The sequence below is a fragment of the Galeopterus variegatus genome, unplaced genomic scaffold (genome assembly GCF_000696425.1).
Source record: "Galeopterus variegatus unplaced genomic scaffold, G_variegatus-3.0.2 Scaffold1009, whole genome shotgun sequence".
Lineage (NCBI taxonomy): Eukaryota > Metazoa > Chordata > Mammalia > Dermoptera > Cynocephalidae > Galeopterus > Galeopterus variegatus.
In genome coordinates, this window is record NW_007727120.1 from 13081 (window position 1) to 25670 (window position 12590).

Sequence of the window (12590 nt, forward strand, 5' to 3'; positions counted from 1 at the left end):
GGCGACACTGAGGGTTTCGATCCGTTGCCGGACACGGAAAAAGACAAAAAGGAAAAAAAAAGTTTTCTTGCTGTTCCTTAGTGTTGTCTTCTTTCAGACTGAAGAACTCTCTTCAGTATGTTTTGTAAGGTAGGTCTAGTGTTGCTGAATTCCCTTAGCTTTTGTTTGTCTAGAAAAGACTTTATTTCTCTTTCATATTTGAAGGATAGTTTTGCTGGATAGAGAATTCTTGGCAGACAGTCTTTTTCCTTTAGTGCTGTGAATATATGATCTCATTCTCTCCTGACCTATAGGGTTTCTACTGAGAAATCTGTGAGAGATGTACTGAGGGTCCATTAAATGTCATCTGTTTGTGTCCTCTTGCTGCTTTCAGTATTTTTTGTTTTTGTTTTTGATAATCTGATTATGATGTTTCTCAAGGTGTTCCTCCTTGGATTGAATTTGACTGGTGACCTCTGAACTTCCTGTACCTGTGTTCTGTCATCTTTCTCCATACTCGGGAAATTTTCAGCCATTATTTTCTTGAATATGCTTTTCTACATCTCTTCCTTTTTCCTCTCCTTCAGTATGCCAATAATGCACAGGTTATTTCACCTGAGGTAGTCCAATGCTTGCTGTATTTGTTTCTTTTTTTCTTATTCATTTTTCTTTTTCCTCCTCTGATTTGATCATTTCAGATGTTTTATATTTGAGCCCACTGAGTCTTTCCTCAGTTTGATTAAGTCTGCTGTTGGAGCTTTCTATCAAGTTTTTCAGTTCAGATAATGTATTCTTTATTCCTTGAATTTCTATTTGTCTTTTCTTTTTTTTTTTTAAACTGATTCCCTTGCCAAGTTTTCCATTCTGCTCCTGGATTGTTTTCCAGATATCATTTAATTCTATCAAGTTTTTCAGTTCAGATAATGTATTCTTTATTCCTTGAATTTCTATTTGTCTTTTCTTTTTTTTTTAAAACTGATTCCCTTGCCAAGTTTTCCATTCTGCTCCTGGATTGTTTTCCAGATATCATTTAATTTTCTATCTGTATTTTCTTGTGACTCTCTAAACATCCATCAGAGGGTTACTCTGAATTCTATAAGACATTTCATAAATCTGCTGTTCCTCTGGATCCACTGCTGGTGCTTTGTTTCCTTTGATGATATCATATTTCTTTGTTCTTTCTCAATCTTTGTGTCTTTATGTTGATGCCTGGGCATTTGAGGAGACTGCTACATCTTCTAGATTTTATAGGTGTTCTTTGGTGGTGTTAGACCTTTACTGGTTAATATCAGAGATCTTGTAGGGGTTGGGGTTTTTTTTTCCAGTTTTACACTGGATTTTTAGCTACCACTGCCACTTAAACTCTGCACTGGAAATAATTTGTTGTCCTTTGTTTAATTCCAAAATTGAGGAAACATCTTGTAGGGACCAGCACTTGAGCCCTATGGTTGAGCTAAATTGCTGCTTTGCTGCTGATTCTCTGGGGAGGGCTTTTTGTGCAGGTTAGGTTTTAATTTTTGGCCTTTAAATTACTTCCAGGTCTTGAGGTCAGATACATCTGGGCTGTGTGGAAATTCTGGCACAGGACTGAGTCTTTCCAGTAAACTACACCCCCCTACAGATCTATGGCCCTGACCAGTCTCCACTTAGTGGGCCTGTGCCAACTGAAAGGCAGATCAGCTGCCCATGTTGTGTTCCAATGGTCCTTAAGCAGGCCAGCCTCCCCTTCACCCCCACTCCAAATGCTTCCCATGGGGTGGGCCATGCACAGCTCTTGAAATGACTCACTGGCCTCTGGGTGGCTCCTTTCTTCAGTCATCTGTGGCCTCTTGCTCCTATATCGGTCCACATGGACCCTGTCAATAGTCTTGCTTACCTGGGGGGCTGGTATGGTGCATCCCAAGGCCTTCCTCTCCCCTGAAAACTCCACGCAACTTCACACAAAGGGCTCAGCTATGGCTTTTACTGGCTCCTGCTCTGTGCCACAACTTCTTCTCACCCCTCACTGGGTTGTCCCTGAAGCAGCTGGGTCTTGAAATGGTCAGAGCAGTACCTTCTCCCTCTCACTATGGCTTCCCCTGCCTTCATGAACACTATGGGTCTCTACTCCTCTTTCCCTGAGCTCCAGCAGTCCCAGTTTGGCAGTCTTTGCTTTTTAATAGTTGTAAATTGATTGGCTGTGGCAGATAGTAATGCCAAGGATGGTCTATTCTGCCATCTTGATCCAAATATCCAGTTTTCTCACTCACAGGTTCTATCTGCTACAAAACGCTAGGATACAAACACAATTCAGACAAGTTCTTTGCCACTTTATAAAAAGGATGGCCTTTCCTCTGTTGTCCAATGACATATGCCTCATTTTCATCTGAGGTTTCATCACAATGGTTTTCACCATCCCTATTTCTACCATTCTGTTCATGACTACTTAGATATTTTCTAATAAGATTCAGTATTTCTCTACAGCTCTGTTCTTCTGAGCCCTCACAAGAATTGCTCTTCACAGTCTATTATGGTAATGTAAGCCTTTTCTAGCATGCACCTCAAAATGCTTCCATCCTCTACTCGTTACCTAGTTTCAAAGTCACTTCCATATTTTTAAGTATTTGTTACAGGAGTAACCCCATTTCTTGGTAGCAATTTTCTGTCTTAGTTTGTTTAGGTTGGTATAAAAAAATGTCATAAACTGGGTAGCTTATAGACAACAAAAGCTTACTTCTTATAGTTGTAGAGGCTGGGGAGTGTAAGATCAAGTTGCCAGTAGATTCAGTGTCTAATGAGGGCCCATTTCCTGGCTCATGGACGGCGTCTTCTAGCTGTGTCCTCACATGGTGTAAGGGTTGAACTAGCCCTCTGAGGCCACCTTTCTGAGTACACTAATTCCATTCATGAAGCCTCCATCCACATGACTTACTCATCTCACAAGGGCCCCACCTCCTAATACCGTTGGTGATCACATTTCAGTACACAAACTTTGGGGGACACAAACATTCAGACCATAGCAACTTAGCAACTGCTAAGTAAAAAACATTAAAGACAAGATAAAATTGCCACTATTCACAGTGAATGCAATTGTCTAGTAGATTTTCAACTGACACACTATTAGTATTAATAAAAAAGTTCAGCAAGAGATTCAGATACAAGATTAATACATAGATATCAATGGTTTTTTATACATTGACAGTAACCAATTAGAAAATATAACAGGAAAAAGATTCCAATTGTTACGTTAATTAAGGATGGCAAAACACCTAGGAAAAACTAATAACTGCATGAGTTTTTTATATATATATGTGTGTGTGTGTATATATATATAACTTCATATATATATATCTTTATATACATATATAACTTCATATATATATATATATATATATATATATGAAGATCTAAAAAAAAAAAAAATAGAGAGGCACACCAGGTTCCTACAAAGTTAGACTTAATATTAAAAAGATATCAATTATTCCCAAATTAATCTATGTAGTCAGTGTAATTTTGATGGACTTTTTCAATGGAATTTGACAAGTTGATTCTAAGATACTTCTAGAAGAACCAATAATTGGGAATATTTTGAAAAGGAACAAGGAAGGCAGAAATTGTTTTATCATATATTAGGTATATGATAAACCTATTGAAATGAAGACAGTGTAATATTGGTATAAGAAAATGCCAAAAGTTCAGTGGAACAGAATATACATACATTTAATATATGTATGATAGTTTAATATAGAATAAAGACACCATTTCAAAACAGAGGGGAAAAGTTGGACCATTTAATAAGTAGTATTGTGACAAAATTTGGGGTAAAAATGATGGATATTTTCTTAAGCCATTCACAACAATAAAGTCCACATTGATTAAGGTATTAAAAGTAAACAATAAAATCCTAGAAGTTTTAGAAGAAAATATAGAAAAATATGCTTGTAATATTGAGTTAGGAAGGGGCTTCTCTAAACCATAAAATACAAGAATCACAAGGAAAATATTTATTTACATCAAAATTTAAAATTATGTATGATAAATAACTACCACAAGCAAATATAAAAGAAAAAAAGACAAACGGGGAGGAATAATTTGCAACATATAGAACATTCAAAGTATCACAGACATGTAAAGAGCTGCCAAAGACAGACAGACAGACAGACAGAGAAAGAAAAGAGAAGACAAGGCTATGGAAAAATGGACAAAACATATAAACATTTGTTTGTTTGCTTAATTCAAAGAAGATAATTCAAGTTGACAAAAAACACAAGCTGGTAACAAGAAGTTCAACCTTACTAGTAATCAAGGAATACTGTATAAAATAATAATAAGATATCGTATAATTTCCACCTACCAGTCTGTCAAAAATTTTAAAGACTGACAATATCAAATACTGAGAAGGGTGGGAAAGGGTGGTCTCAGCAACCCTTTTGGTGGAAGCGTGCACTGGGTCAGCTCTTTAGGAAGGTGACGATTAAAATGCATAACTTTTTGCCCAACAATGCCACTTTCTTGGCATCTGTCTTAAAGAAATGCTTGGACGTGTACAAAAAGAGGAGGAGGTTCATTGTAACACCGTGGGAGTGACAATCTGGGAACAACTTTATGCACCAATTGGAGAATTTTAAAGTAAACAATTGTATATCTATGCTACATACTGTTATGCAACAATTAAAAAGAATGAGAAAGACCTGTAGGTACTGACCTGGTAACATTTCCAAGGAATATTGTTAAGTGCAAAAAGCAAGTAGAACCATATATTCAGTGATACCGTTCATGTAAACAGAACAAACAAAAAGGGCCAAACTATGGTCTATACTTCTGTATGGACAGAAAAGTTAAGAAAAAGATTTGGAAAGATACACATCAACATGATAGTCATGGTGACCTCTGAAATTGGGGGTAATGGTCAAAAGAAACTATTGGGGTTTTTTTGTATTTTTTTGACTTTTTAAAAATAAGACTATGTTTATATATTAGTTACACCATTGTATCATTAAAGGCTTAGAAATGAAATGGGAGCGTGGTGTATGATTCCATTTCTATTCTACGCTTATTTCTATTTTCTTCTCTCACTCTGCATTGAGCCCACTCCAGTCAGGTTTTCATCCCCACAATTACACTGAAGCTGGTCCTATCAACATCCCCAATGACCTCCACATACTAGATCCAGTAGTCAGTTCTCAGTCCTCACCTTCCTGACCTCTAAGTAGCATTTTACTCAGTTGATCATTTCCTCCTCTTTGAGACACTTTCTTCTGGGGCATCTAGGACACTTAACTGGTTTACCTTCTACATCATTGGATGCTTTTTCTGAGTCTCCTCCTCGTGTCCCCAACTTAATAAGGGGAGGGATGTGGGGCTCAATCCTTGGTTCCTTGCCCTGCTAACATCTTTTCTCAGGAGCCAGCAGTCATTAAAATATAAATTAGGTTGTCACTCCTCTGCACAAATCCTCCAGTGACTTCTCACTTCATTCCCAGTGAAAAAGAGTTGGTCCTCATTATCTCTTCAACCTTTACCCCCTAGGCTTCTCCTCCTTGCTTACTACACTGGCTGCCTGGTTCTACAAGGAGGCACTTGCTGTTCCTTTTGGTGGAACTCTTCCCTCAGAGATTGCCATGGCTCATTCTCTTGCCTTCTTCAGGTCTTTGCTCAAATAGCATCTCAGTGAAGGTTTCCCTGAGCATCTGTGTAAGCTTGCAGCCCTCCCACCCTGATACTTTCCATCTCCTTCCCTGCCTCATTTTTCTCCTTAGCACTTACATCATCTAATGTATTATATATTTACTTAATTTTTGTGTATTACTTATCTTACCATCACCACCACCTCCTACACTTCAAGATTATTGAGATAGCAGATTTATTTGTCTTGTTCACTGCTGGTTCCCTAGACTAGGGCTTGGCCTATGATAGGTGCTTGGTATCTGGTAGATGCTCAATAAACATTTGATGAATAAGTGACATAACATAAGACTCGAATATAAAAGTTAAAAAAACTCTACTGGGATATATTAAAATTTTAATTTTTACATTAGCTGTTTCTTAATGGTTTCACATTTAAAAAATAGTGTGCATATGTTACTTCTATAGTAAAAAAATAAAGATATGTATCAAAAATATAATGACAGATGTATTAGTCCATTTCTGTTGCTTATAACAGAATACCTGAAACTGGGCAATTTATAAAGAAATAAAATTTATTTCTTACAGTTTTGGAGGCTGGGATGTCCAAAGTCCAGGGGACACATCTAGTTGAGGGCCTTATTTGGTGGTGACTCTCTACAGTGATTCAGGGTGTCACAGGGCGAGAATGGCTTGAGCAAGAGAAAGCTAACTTGCTCACTTGCTCTCCCTATAAAGCCATAAGAACCACGTCCATTACTCCATGAATGGATCAATCCATTCACAAGGGTACAGTCCTCACAATCTGATCACCTCTTAAAGGCCCCACTGTTCAATTACCATAAGAGGATTTCCCACCCTCTTAACACTGTCCTGGTGGGGATTAAGTTTCTAATACATGAACCTTTGGGGGAGACATTCAACCCATGGCAGCAGATTATTTCTTGATATGAACATAAATGGCATGTATTGAATACTAAGTGCCAAGGAGCTTAAATATTTAATTTCGTTTTGATCTTCATAGTAATCCTGTCACAGTATTATTACCATGAAATGAAGAAACTGAGACTCAGTGAGGTTAAGTAACTTGCCCAACACTACAGTGTTAATTTGTGTTGGGGCTGGAATGCAAATCTAGCTCAACTGGACTTCTACACCTGTGATATTTCCAGTATGCAATCCCACCTCCCAGCTAAGAAATCAAACTACTCACTTGACTGCTTTTTACCAAACAATTCTTGAAGCCAACTTTCTTCTGTTTGTACTGATACTGGAATTCCTTGATACAAACGGGAATAGATATTACTGAAATTAAGACAAAATGTTAGTTTTGAGTTTACCTATATATTTGTAGTAGGTCTTCTAAATATAGTATATTTTTAACAATCAAATAACATACCAGATGTACATAGAATATCCTGATTCTATTTTCTTTGAAATATTTTCTTCCATTCTTATCTCTTCAGTAAATTTAGGCACAGTGTCTTTGCATCAGATCTGTTCTTTGGAAATTATTCCTAAATCCCAAAGACTTCCAATACTGTATTATTTCCCTGAGGGAGTCAATTACTACCACTATATCTGTACACATTTGGTAGCGTTGTTCCTGTTGGCGGTGGGCGTGTACATTTAAACATTCACTTGAATTTAAATTAGAACAAATTGTTCATTTACAATAGTTTAAAAATAATCTAAATTCCTTTTAAAGGGCAGATGTTAAATTAAATACATTGTAATTAAATAACCTGTATTCTTTCTACAAATAGTTTATCAGTTATTTATTATTGACATAATAGGAAGGCAGGAATTCACTAGTTAAACTAACTCTTACTGGTAACAAATAAACAATATTGCTTCTCAAGCTTCTTTGCCTCTTTGAATTTCAATTTTTAAAATAATTTGCTGGATCTTCTAAAATTACCAAACCATATTTTTTTCCAAACGATTTAGTCAATTTTCAGATTGTCACTTTTCCCCCTTTCTCAGTTCTCTTATGTCTCCACCTGCCTTTCTGATGCTTCCTTCATCATATTGCATGTTGCATGTGGCATATTGCAGCAGTGAAGTGTTTCTGTTTTTTTAACTCTGAAATGACTGTCCTGTAATAGGCGAAAAACTCCTCTGCTGAGGTCACCTGTGCAAGTCTCTGAGGGAATCTTGTTTATCTAACCTCCCAGAGAAACAAGTAATAGGGACTATGAGTAAAGGAACATTAAAGATAAATCCCTAGACAGCATTTAATGCTCCCCCCCAATTCAATGCATTATTCATTTAGGTCTCTTTGCCTTCCTTAAACCAACACCAAAGACTGTTTCTGAAATTCTGTGTAAAGATGGAAGACAGAAGGAGGACAGTAACAAAATTAACTTTTACTGAGAACTTACTATGTAGTAGTACCTGTGTAGGAGCTGCTTTACTCATGTGATTTAACTTATCTTTACAAAAGCAGTCAAAGCAGGTAACGGTATTTCCTTTTTATAGGCAAGGAAACTGAGGCTCATAGAGATTAGGGAACCTCTCAAAAATCACAAGGGACTCCTGTCTGGCTCCAAAATCTGTGTGTTTGCCTACATTTATCTGCTTCCTAAAGTTTGCCCCATTTTCAATCAGAATAAGTAATGAGGCATTTAAAAATAGAAGTTGAGCCAACATTGGTTGTATTTTTATGAATTTTAGGACAGATTTCTTCAAAAACACTCAAATCTCACCAAAATCACCAGAGAATGCTTTAAAATGTAAAAAGCATCTTCTCAGGAGGATTTATGAGGAAAAAAGAATTTAATCTAGGAGAGACAGGTTCCCATGGATTTGAAATCATATCATAGAAATTCCGGGTCAAGGGCCGGCCCGTGGCTCACTTGGGAGAGCATGGTGCTGACAACACCAAGCCAAGGATTAAGATCCCCTAGCCGGTCATCTTTCTTTAAAAAAAAAAAAAGAAAGAAAGAAATTCAAGTCAAGATGGCAGCTGAGTACATAATTCTCTTCCCCTTTCTTTTCAAGATCTTCCTGAACTAACAGACTCTTTAAACAAACAAATGAAGAACAGCCCTGGAAAACAAGAAAGGGGTCATCCATAGACAAGTGATATTGAGGAAGTCCTAAAAGAAAGAAAGTTAACGGCTGTAAATTGGTGGAAAACCAGAGCAGAGAATACCGCAGCTACAGAGAGGTGAATAAGATTCCCCCAGAGGGAATTTTGGTCTGGCCAGTTAGCTCAGTTGGATAACCAGCCAGCCCAGAATTCCAGGGTTTGATCCCTGTACTGGCCAGCTGCCAAAAAAAAAAAAAAGGAATTCCTGAGAAGCTTCTAGCTCAACTCAACCAAGCACAGAGAGGAGGGATCTGGGGGCTGTCATGAGAGTCCTTCGAGGAGTGAACTTGGAGCAGCTGGCCAAGGGGGATCCTTCTTTTCCCCTCATACTGGGCAGTTGCTGGCAAGTGCTTTTATTTCCAAATGAAGCCCAAAGAACAGCTATTTTAAAATAATGGGTGACCTGCCTGGGAAGGTTTTGAGTTTGAGTTTACCAGTCCCTTTAGGACAGTCAATAGCGTGGAAGTAAAAGAGCAAGCAAAATAAACAGAACCGACTCTGAAAGAAAAAGGAGGACTACAAAGAACAAGGGAGAACACTAACGCAAGAGCACTTCGGAGTTTGTGGAAAGCAGAATTAAAAGATAATACAAATCTTTCCACAAACTTTCTGAAGTACCCTCATATATGATATTATATAGTGCCCTCAAAGAGATAAAAACAAAAAACCAACAACAAAAAACAAACTATTCTGAATAGCAACAATCAGAGAACAAGAACCGGTTCTTGGAAATTATGAATATGAATTCCAACATGAAAAGTTCTGTGCAAGGGCTGTATAGTAGCATGCAAACATCAAAAATGTTGAAGAAACTGAAAATATGAAGGAAAAGTTATGAAAGATGAAGAATCTATCCCAGAGTCCAACAGTCTCCAGCAGGAGATATGAAAGCGAGAAAAGAAGCAATGAAAGGGAGGAAATGTCAAATGTCAGAGGGGTTTGAGAATCAGACCGACCAGCAACACCGGATGCTAGGAGGCAATGTCTTCAGAGCACTGAGCGCGCTGGTTTTAAACCTGTTCTTTTATGCCTGGCTATATTATAAATATATAAATTATGAGGGAAAATGAAGAAATTTCTAGGCAGGCAAAAACTCGGAAATTTGACTACCCATGAGACCTATATGAAAAAATCACCTGAGGAATTTCGCCAAAAAAAGGAAAAGGAATAAAAGAAAGAAAGCAGATGGCAATCAAGAAAGTGCGCCACGGAGCCCAGTGCAGAAGAACCGAGGACAGGGAAGACAGCGGAGAGCTGAGAAGTTCACCTCCTCAAAGACAAGTTTGATGGACATAGGATCACGTTCTCTTGTCCGTGGATCCAATCACATTATTGAATTCTTACATGATGTTATGCATATTGTTTACTGGTCAACTTTTGAAATCAACCTGCACCCAAAACACTAAGGGATAATTATAATTAAGAAACCACAACACAAATGCAATAAAATTTGGCAAAGTAATATATCTTTATATGAATATATTATATGTTTTAATACAATTTTTATATAATGTATATAATTTTCTGTTAATTGGGAGAGAAGAGGTGAGAGGAAAGACGGAAAGAAACAGAAGTGGATTATTGTGTTAATTTTTCATAATAGAGTCAATGATACGAAAATTGATAAATCAGGAGGTAGAAGTTTAAATGCTTTGAAGTCCTAAATGTTAGAAAACCTAAAAATAACTATTACAAACGGAGAGTTGGGAAGTCAATAGTTATGTCAGAAATGGATGAATCAATAATGAAAGTATGTTACTTAAAATTATAATGGAAATAAAACTGAAACTGTTAATAAGATATTAACCCTGGTAAGTGGGAGTTAGGGGTGGAGAAGGGCATGGAGAGTTTCAATTTTATACCTTGTGCACTTTGATTTCTCTTTAATTGCATGCATTCATTATCATTTATTAAAAAGTTGGATTAAAAGGATAAGTAAAAACATGGAAGTGGGACAGAGCAATTCTCCTTATGCTTAAGAATTTAAAAGTTGCTTATGAAAGCAAAGGTAGGGTAAACAATAATTCAAGATTGTGGACCAGGTTTGCTGTGAGATTTCAGGGAAGACTTACAAAGATGTTCCAAAAGTTGTTTCTCTGGTATCTTCCTATTATAGTTAAAGTGCTTGAAGGCTAATAGCAATAACAAGAGAGAGAGAGAGAGGAGAGACAGAGACCATAATTTCCACTCTCCTCCACAAAAGGTGTCCCTGGTCATTCTTGCATTTAGCCAATAGAGACCTATGTTTAAACTTTCACAACACTTACTATTGTACACAAGGCATATATTTATTATCTCATGTTACACTAAGTGGACGTGTCATCCCTACAGCTAGGTAATAAGCTTAAGACAAGGCAGGGACCTTGCTTGTCTTTATCCCTACCAGTGTAGATTATTGAAAAACCTGTTAGAATAAATAAGTTGTAAATTCCCTGGATTATTTTACTCTACGTGCTTACATGTTTATCCAAAAGGTAAACATTACTAGCTTCAAAAAATAATATGAAAATTGAAAACATTTTCTTACTTATCTAAATTCGTTTCAGATGTGTCTTTCCTAAACGTATGAAATATTTTAGGAAAACCTGTTGAATGAAACATTTCAAAATTTAGTTACTCCTTCTAAATCAGTGGTTCTCAAAAGGGCAATGTGCGCCCGCAGAGGACATTTGGTAATGTCTGGAGACATGGGGGAGAGGCCAGAGACGCTGCTTAACAGCCTATAACGCACGGGACAGCCCCTTCTTTCCCCCCTCCTCCAACCTCCCAAAGAATTATCCAGACCAAAATGTCAATACTGGGAACTAGTCTAGTCTAAGTGTCTGCTCTGCCTCTCTTTTTAAGGAAGTGACTGGAGTGGCTTTAGTGCGGAAGTTAATCTCACAAAAGGGAGCTGTGTTTCTTACAGGACTATTTTAGTAGCACAGCGTCCTTAAGGCAGTAGACACTACTCCAGGAGCTACGGGAGTGTGGGTATTTGTGTGTGCGCGTTTGTGTGCACGTGTGTGTTTGTGTGTGCGCGTGCGTGCGTGTTTGTGTGTGTGCGCGTTTGTGTGTGTGTGCGCGTTTGTGTGCACGTGCGTGCGTTTGTGTGCGCGTGTGTGCGTGTGTTTGTGCACGTGTTTGTGTGCACGTGTGTGTTTTTGTGCGCGTGCGTGCGTGTTTGTGTGTGCGTGTGTGTTTGTGTGTGCGCGTGCGTGTGTGTGTTTGTGTGTGTGCACGTGTGTTTGTGTTTGCGTGCGCGTGTCTGTGTGTGTGCGCGTGTTTGTGTGTGCGTGCGCGCACTCCGTACAGCACTGCCCAAGTTTCATCTTTTATGAAGCGTTTCTCTGTGTCCTAAATGCCGGATCACAGCAGCTCAGCCGAGATTGCGTGCCCTGCGCTGAAGACAGTGGCATGAGCTAGGCTGGGTGTGTGTGGAGTGCTGCACGCGTTTAGAAACGAGACGCGCGGGTGGACAAAGGCGGGGCCGGGCCAGCCCCGGAGAAGTGACGTGCGGGCGGGCGGCGCTGTTACCGACGGAGGCGCTGGAGGACAGGCTCCCGCCCGGCGTAGGGCTGCCCTCGCTCGGCGTCTCTCCGGGACTCGGCGGCGTCGTGCTCAGGCTGGGGCTGATGACGCTGGCCAAGCGGGGGAGGACGCCCGGCACGTTGTCACTGTCGTCGTCGACGCCCATGGCCTTCCAGAGGTCCTCATCGCTGAACGTCCAGGGGCCCTCAGACTCCTTCTTCAGCTCTTCCCTCGCCGCCGCCTCCTCCTCGTCCTCCTTCTGCTCCTTCTCCTCCACCTCTTTCTGCTCCTCCTCAGGCCCTCGGAAGCCGCTACGCGAGCGCGGGTCGGCCATGGCGGGCGGAAGCGGGTCCCCTGCTCGCGCGGTGGCCGCCGGCCTGTCCCGGGGCGCGCGCCGCGGCCG